Consider the following 12,315-nt stretch of genomic DNA (forward strand, 5'->3'; position numbering starts at 1 on the left):
AATTTCAACCCAATTTTTTGACGTGATTTTGACATCGTATGAAAAAACGAAGGGCACACTTACGGTAGCGTAAAGTCTCAGCTACAACATATTAAAATCTGGGAGAAATTTACCGAAGCTTAAGTGAGCTAGTGCTCGATAAAGATAGTCATGTCAATTTTCATTTCCAGAAAAACTGCACTCCCATAGAGATAACACGTAAACTGGTCAAATTTGACAAGATTACTTTTAATCCATTTTTACGAGGTGATACCGTTATCCAATCAAAATATTGTAATTCTATGTTTGAAAGAACATTAAATAAGCTACATCATACTGAAATCTGGGTGAAAATTGACTAAGGACTAGTGAGATATGCTCGAATGAACTTGAAATTTGATGACGTCATTTTGAAAATTTACTTTTTTTACTTTATTAAGAAATTTGATATCTTTTAATCATTTTGTCAGCATTGCCACCCCATGAAATGACATGTACAACTCATCAGCTTTCAAAATATGTACAGAAAATGGGGGGTCACCGTCCATCCTGACGAGTAAAATCGGATTTAAAATTGGCAGTTTTTTGGCATAGTTGCACTGTATATCGCCATTGACGCGCGCGCGGAATTTCAACTTTGACGGGCCCGTATGACGTCATATTGAGTCGGATTGATTTGAAACTTGGTATAAATATTCCTTAACATTTCAGACATCCGATCAAAGTGAAAAAACTGGAAATTTCAATTGCACATGAGCTGTGCGTGCGTATATGCGCGCGCGCGTACGCGTCCGTCCGATTTTTTCAATTTTTCAAAAAATGCTCCAAATGGTCTGAAACGTGTGCAAAAAAATTTTGAGCTCGATTGGAGCATACAAATATTTCAACGCGCGCGTACGCGCACGTTTTAAGAGAAAATATGAATTTTGAGAACATGAGTAGAATGCGCATAATTTGAAATATATGTGACGTAAATTTCATTGAAAAATTTCATTCCATTAATGAGATATGATTGAGAATGTGTTTTCATATAATGACGTCATAGTGACGTCACGGTCCACTGATCACAATGATACATTAGATTTGTCGTCTTTGGGACATGATGCATACATGGTATAATTTTGAAATTGATAGGCAGCGGACTTTCTGAGCTAACCTCTGCACAACTTTTGCGGAGAAATAAAGAAAGAAAGAAGAAGAAAGAATCCGTACAGATACAGAAGGTGATCCGAAGGATACTCGGATCACCTAACTAGAGATTGTAATTTGTCATCACTGACAAATTAAGGTGATCCGATCTTTTTTTTAATCAATGATTCAAGTCCTGATCGCAATAGGCATGACCATGCAGGTTTCATCTGTGGTCAGAGACATTGGCCGTGTGATGTTTGGATTCTCATTTAGAAAAGGGAGTCATATCTGCTATCTTTGGTACCAAATCTGTATACACTATAACGAAGATACAACAACAAGTACATATGACCTTTGACCCCACTTTGCACAACCTAGATGGCATCTGAGCAAAAAGTGATTATTTTGTGAAATGATTCTTGTAACATGATCTTTGCGTGTGCAAAATATGGGAAAGATAAGACATGTATTCACCAAGATACAGGATGAAACATTTGTGACCTTTGACCCTAATTTACATACCCAAGATGTTGTCCGATCAAGTAGTTGTTATTTTATGAAATAATGTACGTGACATGAACTAAATATGTGCAAAATATGGTGGTGATAGGGTATCTTTTTCCTGAGTTTTTGCAAAGAAAGTTGCAGAAAGAAAGAAATATTTTAATACATCGAAGATAAGCTTTAATTTCAACCAAGTTTTTTGACGTGATCCCGACATCGTATGAAAAAACAAAGGGAACATCACCAATAGCCCAAAGTCTAAGCTACAACATATTAAAATCCAGGAGAAATTCACCGAAGCATAAGTGAGCTAGTGATTGATAAAGATAGTCATGTCAATTTTCATTTCCAGAAAAACTGCACTCCCATAGAGATAACACGTAAACTGGCCAAATTTGACAAGGTTACGTTCAATCCATTTTTAAGAGGTGATAACGTCATCCAAGCTAAACTGTGTTATTACGTTAATGAAAGACTATTTAATAAGCTACAACATACTGAAATCTGGACCAAAATCGGCAAAGGATAAGTGAGATACGCTCGAGTGACCTTGAAATTTGATGACGTCATTTTGAAAATTTACTCTTTTTATTTCGTTAAGAAATTTGATATCTTTTAATCATTTTTTCAGCATTGCCACCCCATGAAATGACATGTACATCTCATCAGCTTTCGAAATATTTAAAGAAAATAGGGGGTCACCGTCCATCCTGACGAGTAAAATCGGGTTTAAAATTGGCGTTTTTTTGGCCTAGTTGCACTGTATATCGCACTTGACGCGCGCGCGGAATTTCAACTTTGACGGGCCCGCATGACGTCATATTGAGTTGGATTGATTTGAAACTTTGTCGAAATATTCCTTGACATTTTAGGCAGCCGATAATTGTGAAAAAACGGGAAATTTCTATTGCATATTAGCTGTGCGTGCGTATATGCGCGCACGCGTACGCGTCCGTCCGATTTTTTCTATTTTTCAAAAAATGCTCCAAATGGTCTGAAACGTGTCCAAAAAAATTTTGAGCTCGATTGGAGCATACAAATATTTGAACGCGCGCGTACGCGCACGTTTGAAGAGTACAGATGAATTTTGAGAACATGAGTAGAATCAACTTGATTCGAACTATATGTGAGGTAAATTTCATAGAAAAATTCCATTCCATTAATGAGATATGAATGAGAATGTGTTTTCATATAATGACGTCATAGTGACGTCACTTTCGACTGATCACTATGATTTTATTAGATCTGTCGTCTTTGGGACATGATACATATATGGTATAATTTTGACATTGATAGGATAAGGACTTTCTGAGCTAACCTCTACACAACATTTGAGGAGAAAGAACTTTTTTGTGACAACGGGAAGTTTAACACTAGACTTAGAATTTGTCAACACTGACAAATTAGGTGATCCGATTTATTCGGAAATAAATATTGTGACTACTGACCCTAATTTACCGAGAAAAGACATTGTCTGATGAATCACTTACTTTATGAGAAATATATGTGCTTGACATGTACTAAAATTTCCAGAAAAAATGTACTCCCATAGAGATAATACCTCATTTGCACAGCCAAAATGGCGTCAGACCAAATCGTCGTTATTTTATGAGATGATACATCTATCGAGGTCCATGTGTGTGTGGAAAATATGACGGTGATACCATAATAACTTATACACTGAGATTACCGAATGAAGTACATTTGACCTTTGATTCCACTTTACACAGCCAAGATGGCATCTGAGCAAAAAGTTATTTTATGAAATGATTCTGGCAACATGTTCCTTACGTGTGCAAAATGTGGGAAAGATAGGACGTGCATTTATCAAGATACACGATTAGACATTTTTGACCTTTGACCATAATTTACCTACCCAAGATGGTGTCTGATCAAGTAGTTGTTATTTCATGGAATTATGTTCGTGACATGAACTAAACATGTGGAGAATGTGTGGTTGATAGCCATTGTTGTTGTTGATTTATTGCACAGAAAGTGGAAGAAAGAAAGAAAAATAAAGAGCCCTCGGAATAACGAACTTTCGGAATATCGAGCTGATCGTAAATTTGAACTGTAGTTAATGGTTAGGAAATACACTCGGCTTGCCATAGTTTGAGCGTTTGTGCGTGACAACGTCTTCAGCCCACAGAACTCTTTGTAAGACTGATGTTCTGTGCTTCCGCGTATGTACCTAGGCCTACCAAACTGCGTGCGCTCTATACACGTACACACATGTTCTCCGATCCCTATCTATACCGTGTACGTGTACAGTACGCGTGTTTACAGTGGTACGATGTGCTGAGTACTGTACTTTGTATGCAATCACGACGTACGTAAAGCTATGGTGTGATGATAACTGTAAACTTTCTACGACTACTCTACGTCTAATTTCTTCCTAGCCTAAGACACGACCTTTGTTTGACACTGAGTTTTCAGCTCGAGTACCATACCAGGTAGGTGCACAGGCATGTCTAAACACAGACTGTCCCCCTTACTCGATTCTTGGTATCTGGCCTGGCCCCACCGTATGCACCACATGCAGGCCCCCGCAGCTAAGTAAAATCAAGGGAGATACCTCCCTGAATGTACGTTGTAGTGGGTATGAGGCTGTTGGTCGCAAGCAAGGTTTCTAACGTAGTTACGTAGAATTTAATGTTAGACCATGTTACCTGAATCTATGGGCAAGGTGAGATTTGTAGGAAGCCTAAGTTCCATTCAATTCCAAAGAGATAGTGATTTAGGGGTAGAAGTAGAACGTCAGTAGGTTCATGGGCGAAATACGGACGCCATTTCTTAGCTAACAGATCGATAGAGGGCGTATTTATGTGGTGTAATAGCAGTGATTTCTGTGCATGATATGAATACAGAGCTACCAAGTCTCACGCATTGTGAGTGAGACTCGAGCATTTAGGGGTCGTCTCACGATCTCACGCATGGCACCCATTTTTCTCACGTATGGGGCAAAGTCTGGAATTAGGGCCCATAATAAGGAGCATGGTTCAAAGGATTAAAGTGATAGTTACAATTGACAATTGAAGGTAGACATAAGGTCTAGGCCTATATTTTCCTTTTGTCTTTCAAAATAAGTAAAAGAAAAGATAGTCACTTTATTATGCACCTGATCGTGCCATTAAGACTAGGTCTATAGTATTAAGAGCTAAAAATTGAACTTGGCATCCCTGTGAATAGATGCTCTGTACATAGATGCACTGCACACACACCATTATGGTGGAGGGAAATTTATCTTGTACACTGCCACTTGACAAGGGATGCCAAGTTCAAACAATTTTTATGAGTGAGATTTTCATGACTTGGTATCTCGGCGTGCGAATGTGCGCGCGAGTGAGGGTGTGGGAGGGTTTTTCCTTCCTGTGGCCTCCCACGGTAGGGAGCTTTTTCAATTTTTTGCTCTTAATGGTGCGGTCAGGTGCACACTTCAGTGATTATTTTTTTTCTTATTTTGACAGACAAAAGGGAAATATACCCTCAATTGCAACTATCACTTAAATCTTTTGAGCTATGCTCATTATTATAGGTCCAAGTTGCGTGAGAAAAATGGGTGTCATGCATGAGATTGTGAGATGGCCCCTAAATTCTAGAGTCTTGCGCAGCATGCGTGAGACTTGGTAGCTCTGCTTGACAGAGGTAGGCACGTAAGCAGAAACCTAGAACAGAGTAAGCGTGACGTGATCAACCTAATATGATGAGCTCAGTCATAGACTCTTTCATGGACTCCTTAGGGTTAGAGGATGACGTGGCGCAGATAATCAGAATGATTGAAAAGTGGTAATAAAATACGAAAAACAACATTTCTCCCTTTCATTTTTCCTTTTTTTTAGGGGGCATACAGGGGAAGAGACTACATTGTACTTAGGTACGAGTTCTTAATTGTCAGAAATGTATCTTTATTGGAATTTGGATAATTACCGTACCTAAGATTCTTTAGGAAATTTGCAAACTCCGTTCCAGTCTTGAACTTCCCCTTTAATGATAATGGATAATTAGGGCAGTTTCAGGGTGGTACACAATTTCTTGTTTTTTTTTTTTTTTGGGGGGGGGGGCAATTGCCTGATTAGGCTAGGTAATTTTGATACTTGCAAAACACTTGCCCGAAAATAGATATCATTTGCCCGAATTTTCTTACTGTAAAACAAATTTTTGCGTGCACTTTAATTTCGCGAGCGCCAAGAATCGCGAAATTAAAATGCACGCGAAAGTCCTTGTTTACACTACATGCATTGAACGCCAGTGGCACTTCGCGAAAATTTCATGCCACGAAAAAGGCTGTCGGTTCAAATTCGCGAAAAATTCGTGCCGCGAATATATCATGTTTTACAGTATTTAAATATTATTAATAATCATGAAACAAGGTTTTATTCTTTTCTGTTTCTGTCCTAATATCCTTCAAAATGTTTGACATTATTCAAAGAGTTTTGGACTAGTATTTTTGTTAGGTATCCTATCAAAACTGCACAAATTTTCAGGTAATTTTTCATTGTTTCATGCGAATATTGTCAAGTCAGAAAGGCATGAGTTGCAATACTGTTACTTCATGTGTTTCAGTAGCAAACATTGTAGAAGTTTGGGCCATTCATCATGCGATACATTAGAGACAGTCTGTCAAAACCAAATATGCTGGAATGTTAATTATTTATGATTGTTATGATATTCAAAGATTACTTATGTTTGCATGTTATACAGTATTAGAAAAGGTATATATTTTATTGCATAATAACATTTTTGTTTTTTGTTTCAGAATTCCTAATCATCATTTGGATCTGTGGAGGATTTGGTTTTTCTTTTTGTGGACGGAGCAAAGAGGTCATTTTCCTGGTATAGTGTTTGGGTAATTCACTTTAGCGGGCTAAATTACTGTGCAATGCCAATTATCTTTAACACTTCAGGTACAAATGTTGTTTTTTGGAAAGAGTTGGGATTTGGTAGTCTGCTGTGGAGATAGCAGTATTTTTTTTTTAGATGATGATCTGATTTTGATGTGAAATGCTTTTTCCTTAGACCCCAGATTGTGTATACTTGGGACTCATCTTCAAGAGGCTAATGTATGAAGGACACAAGTGCAGTTTTGGACTGGGGTACACGTGTTAAAAGACTGAATAAAGCACACAGTGACATCATATTAGGGGTACAGATTTCGATCTGTGTGCAGCAGTTGGATGTTATTTCATCAGTCATCATCCTAGTGCCAAACTGCAGTAAGGTCTACATGGTAGCTTTAAAATACAGGCAATATAATGTGATGTAACACTGTACAATATGTAGTATTCCTGTGAGGGAATATGTCTGCCATTGGTGTTTATGATAACTGGCATTGCACTATAGTACTTAGTATATCCCACCATACCTGCGTATTGTTGGTAGTGACTAAAGGTTATACAATTATTCACTTTAGGAGGGTAAGTTATTGCAGTTTTTTTTTTTTTTGGACACGAATCGGGCTTGTGTGGTCTATTGTGAGGATACCAGTATCTTCAATAGACTAATAGTGCAGTTTTACCTTGGGTTCATGAGAGATGGAACAGAGCACTGAATGACTTCATTTGAGTTGTACGTGATTGCCTATTGTAGGTTTTTGTCGAGCCCATTGGAGGTGAGGGGCGGGACTAAGGGATTGTGTGCAGTGTCTGTCCCTCCTTTATCCGCTCGTCTGTCGTCTGTCTGTAACGCTACAAAAACTGGAATATCTGTACTGAGGGCTTCAATTTTAATCAAATTTGGAGGGTACTGTGGTTATGCAAAGTTACACATTTTACCAAACAGCATGGTCACCTTAAGATCAAAGGTCACAGGCAGGGGTCAGTGAACTTTAAGGGCGGAAGTCAAGTTTTTTTATGGCGTGTTTCGATGATGGCTCATAACTTTTGATGGATATGTCTGTTTGCAACCAATCTTAGGTAGTAAATGTTTCCTTGGGAGATGAAGGTAACCACAAGGTCAGAAGTCACAGGCAGGGGTCAATGAACTCTTAGGAGCCAAAAAGTTGTTTAGGGTGCATTTTGATAATTTCTCATAACTTCTGACGGGCATGTCTGTTTGGATCCAAATTTAGGTGGTATATTGTCAAGTCAGAAAGGCATGAGTTGCAATACTATTACTTCATGTGTTTCAATAGCAAACAGTGTAGAAGTTTGGGCCATTCAACATGCGATACATTAGAGACAGTCTATGTCAAAACCAAGAATACTGGAATGTTAATTATTCATGATTGTTATGATATTCAAATGTTACTTATGTTTGCATGTTATATTAATAGAAAAGATATATATTTTATTGAATAATAGCATTTTTGTTTTTTGTTTCAGAATTCCTCATCATCATTTGGATCTGTGGAGGATTCGGGGGTTTTTTTTCGTGGACAGAGCAAAGTGGTATAGTGTTTGGGTAATTCACTTTAGCGGGCTAAATTATTGTGCATTGCCGATTACCCTTAACACTTTAGGTACAAATGTTATTTTTTGGCAGGAGTTGGAATTGAGCAGTCTACTGTGGAGATAGCAGTATTTCTTTTAAGAAAATGAACTGATATTGATATAAAATGCTTTTTCCTTAGACGCCAGATTGAGTATACTTGGGACTCATCTTTAGCAGGCTAATGTACCAAGGACACATGTGCAGTTTTGCACTGGGGTGTTAAAAGACTGAATAAACCACACAGGGGTGCAGATTGTGATCTGTGTGCAGCAGTTGGATGTTATTTCATCAGTCATCATCCTAGTGCCAAACTGCAGTAAGGTCTACATGGTAGCTTTAAAATACAGGCAATATGTGACGTAACACTGCGCAATATGTAGTATTCCTGTGAAGGAATATGTCTGCCATTGGTGTTTATGATAACTGGCATTGCACTATAGTATATCCCACTAAAGTAAATACTTGCGTATTGTTGGTAGTGACTAAAGGTTATGCAGGATGTACAATTATTCACTTTAGGAGAATAAGTTATTGCAGTTTTTTTTTTGGACAAGAATCAGGCTTGTGTAGTCTATTGTGAGGATACCAGTATCTTCAATAGACTAATCGTGCAGTTTTACCTTGGGTTCATGAGAGATGGAACAGGGCACTGAACGACTTCATTTGAGTTGTACGTGATTGCCTATTGTAGGTTTTTGTTGAGCCCATTGGAGGTGAGGGGCGGGACTAAGGGATTGTGTGCAGCGTCCGACCGTCCATTGTCGGCTTGTCTGTCGTCTGTCTGTAACGCTACAGAAACTGGAATATCTGTACTGAGGGGTTCAATTTTAATGAAATTTAGAGGGTAGAGTGGTTATGGAAAGTTACACATTTTACTAAACAGCAAGGTCACCTTAAGGTCAAAGGTCACAGGCAGGGGTCAATGAACTTTAAGGGCTGAAGTCAAGTGTTTGATGGCGTGTTTCGATAATGGCTCATGACTTTTGATGGACATGTCTGTTTGCAACCAAACTTAGGTGGTAAATGTTTCCTTGGGAGATGAAGGTCACCACAAGGTCGAAGGTCACAGGCAGGGGTCAATGATCTTTTAGGGGCCAAAGTCATGTTTTTTAGGGTGCATTTTGGTAATTTCTCACAGCTCTTGACGGACATGTCTGTTTGGAACGAATCTTATTTGGTAGATATCTCTTGGAGAGTTGAAGGTCATTACAAGGTTAAAGGTCACAGACATGGGTTACCAAACTTTGAGAGTTAGAATTTTTTCTATTCTGTGCAAACGGACAAGAGACATTTTGGCAATTGTCTTGTTTATAAAGGAAATGTTTCCTTCTTCAAGTTGTTTACGAGGGTTTTAATGTACTCTAAGGACACAAGTGCAAGTTTTGCAGTGGGGTGATGACAAATGGAATATAGCACACATTGACATCACTTAACCCTAACTAGGCCGGGGGGGGGCCTCCGAGGCCCCCCCCTCGACGTTCCGCGCAATGTATCGCAATCGCAAAAAGCTATCGCCGCTACGTTTCATGACTTTTTTCTTTCGAGTCTCCCGCATCTTTTGACACCAAATTTGCGACGCCCGGGCGCGCGGTTCCGAAGTTACGCATAAATATGTACATGCATGTCAGACCAAAAATTGCTCAAAAACGTTAATTCGTGTACAATTTCAATGCAAACTGTGCTTACTGGCAAATTTCATAAAAGCATGATTATTTTGGTGTTTTATTGATTAAAATCACTGAATAACATATTTTCTTGTTCGGAGCGATGTCGCGGACAAATTTCATCAAAAAAACAATGAAAAACATAAAGTCGAAAAAACAATGAAATACATAAGAAATTCAAAAAAACAATAAAATTCTTAGGAATTTTTTCTGATATCACAATTTTTTTTAACTACATTTGCTAAGGACACTAAAAAGAATATTTACACAAAAAATGTGCCTGTTTTGAGCTTTTTTTGTGTGATTTATACCAAATAGTCTGATTTTATGCATCATCATGCATAAATTAGCATAATTTAGCATAAATGATGATTTTTTGAAAAATTAACTTCATGGCATTTTGGATTACATCATAGGCGATGTGTGTGCTAATTTTCGTCGCGATCGCGCGGTCGACGGCCGAGATCTGGAGGGGGGGCCTGGGAGGCCCCCCCCCCCGGCTCTATCAACTACCTAAATAGCCCGGCCTAGTTAGGGTTAAGTGATGTACACTGTGTTGTGTGTAGGCCCTACACCAGTTGTGCTTGTTTTCATCAATTTTTTATAGCCTACTGCCAAACTACACTACTGTTGTATGGTTGATTCAAATTACTGGCAATGTGTACTGACTTGAGATTACAAAATCCCTTGTTTATAGGGTTAGTATTGCTGTAAAGGAATAGGGAAGACTGGGGTTAAGTGGGACAAAGGGTGAAGTGGGAGACTTGTGTAGCTCTAAAACCATTTGGCTAATTAAAAATTATGTCATATTAATTAGTAAAAAGGTGTGTGTAAGCACAATTCAGAAATATGCCAAGAGTTTGTTCACATTCCTGCTGATATGAGTAGTACAATCCAAATGTATCCGCACACTGCTTCCTAGTTTGCTGTGTGTCACTTTGGATTGTTCAGATCCGTGAAGACTACTGTAGCACTCACAATAGATGCATTGTAAGATGGAATATACTTGCCTTTGCCATTATACCAATACCTTTTCCATTGAGACCAATTACCTTTGCCATTGATACGAATTACCTTTGCCATTGAATTGATACCAGTAACCTCTGCCATTAAATTGATACCAATTACCTTTGTCGTTGATACCAATACCTTTGCCATTGGTACCAAAAACTTTGATTGAATTGTTAAGATTGTGACAAAAGGACCTTATTTTTACTTTATCATTTTGCATAAAAAAGTACTTTGAATTTGTCATGAAATTGGCACTTTGTTTAAGGCCTGTCCTTAGTATTCATAAATTCCATCAAGGTAGCATGTCACCATTCCAGTCTATTCATATATTATTTGAATGTTTATATGTTAAACAACTGTGAGGGGGATGAAAAACAAAAATGTGTTTACGGGGTTAGATTTTGCAATTTTATATAACAAATAATTTTTGCTGGCATTTCCAACAAAAATAATGAAAGCTTCTCTTTGCCATAAAAAAAGTCATGTTGAGGTCATGTGTTCCCAATTATTTGTTTATTGCTATGTCAATTTTGTTCACAATTGATGAGAGTGATGAAGTCCACATTTAGTGTCCTGCCAGTCAGAAGTCAAATTTATCTATTTTTTTATTTTTGCATCAGATATATGTCAAAACTTTATGCATCTTTTGGTAATACTACATGTATATTGATGAGGAATATATTGTCAAAGAAGATCTAGAAGACAAAACATTATATTGGAAGACAGCAAGTGTTATTGCGTAAGAAAGTCTTGGAAAATTATGCTTCCCTCAGGTCACAAAAGGAAGTAACTTCGAAAGCTAACTTTGAGTGAATGAAGAAAATGATATTAGTTTTTCCGCTCTAATATAATGGCTACCCCTCCCGGTTATATTATAAAAAAAAAAAAAATGAAGAGCAGATATCATCAGTTTGATTTTGCCACCATAATTTCGTTACCCATAGTGACCTCTTAGTAAGAGTGCAGTCAAACTTGAAAATTTCAGAGTTTTAGATCGTAGGGCAGCATAATTTTCCCCTGACTTTGGGAGGCAGGATCAGAAACCACAATATAATTTCAACAAAGCTAATGTTCTTTTTGTTTTCTTTCTTTACAGGTCTGTGAAACCCCTGGATAAGAAAACAGGATACAGGTGAAACCCCTGTAAAGCGAAACAGGATACAGGTGAAACCCCTGTAAAACAAAACCGGTGAACAGGTGAAATCCCTGACAAACGAGAAAACAGGTGAACAGGTGAAACCCCTGACAAACGAGAAAACAGGTGAACAGGTGAAACCCCTGACAAACGAGAAAACAGGTGAACAGGTGAAACCCCTGAAAAAAACGAGAAAACCGGAGAACAGGTGAAACCCCTGTATATAACAAGAAAACCGGAGAACAGGTGAGACCCCTGTATATAACAAGAAAACCGGAGAACAGGTGAGACCCCTGTATATAACAAGAAAACCGGAGAACAGGTGAGACCCCTGTATATAACAAGAAAACCGGAGAACAGGTGAGACCCCTGTATATAACAAGAAAACCGGAGAACAGGTGAAACCCCTGTATATAACAAGAAAACCGGAGAACAGGTGAGACCCCTGTATCCCCTAACAAG

General features: G+C 38.2%; 1 long non-coding RNA gene across 2 annotated transcripts; it reads left to right on the forward strand.

Moving 5' to 3' along the window:
• Nucleotides 1-3,001: 3,001 nt before the first annotated feature.
• LOC139719252 (uncharacterized) lies at nucleotides 3,002-8,550 on the forward strand. 2 transcript variants are annotated; one of them, XR_011710087.1, is made up of 3 exons: nucleotides 3,002-4,067; nucleotides 6,371-6,460; nucleotides 7,935-8,550. It is a non-coding gene; the product is annotated as an uncharacterized lncRNA (long non-coding RNA). The 2 variants fall into 2 exon arrangements; XR_011710086.1 differs by having other exon boundaries at nucleotides 3,007-4,067; nucleotides 6,371-6,447.
• The last annotated feature ends 3,765 nt before the right edge of the window (nucleotides 8,551-12,315 follow it).

This window comes from Diadema antillarum, unplaced genomic scaffold (assembly GCF_040938485.1).
Source record: "Diadema antillarum isolate AM-2024a unplaced genomic scaffold, OU_Dant_1.0 scf00000107, whole genome shotgun sequence".
Taxonomy (NCBI): Eukaryota; Metazoa; Echinodermata; class Echinoidea; order Diadematoida; family Diadematidae; genus Diadema; species Diadema antillarum.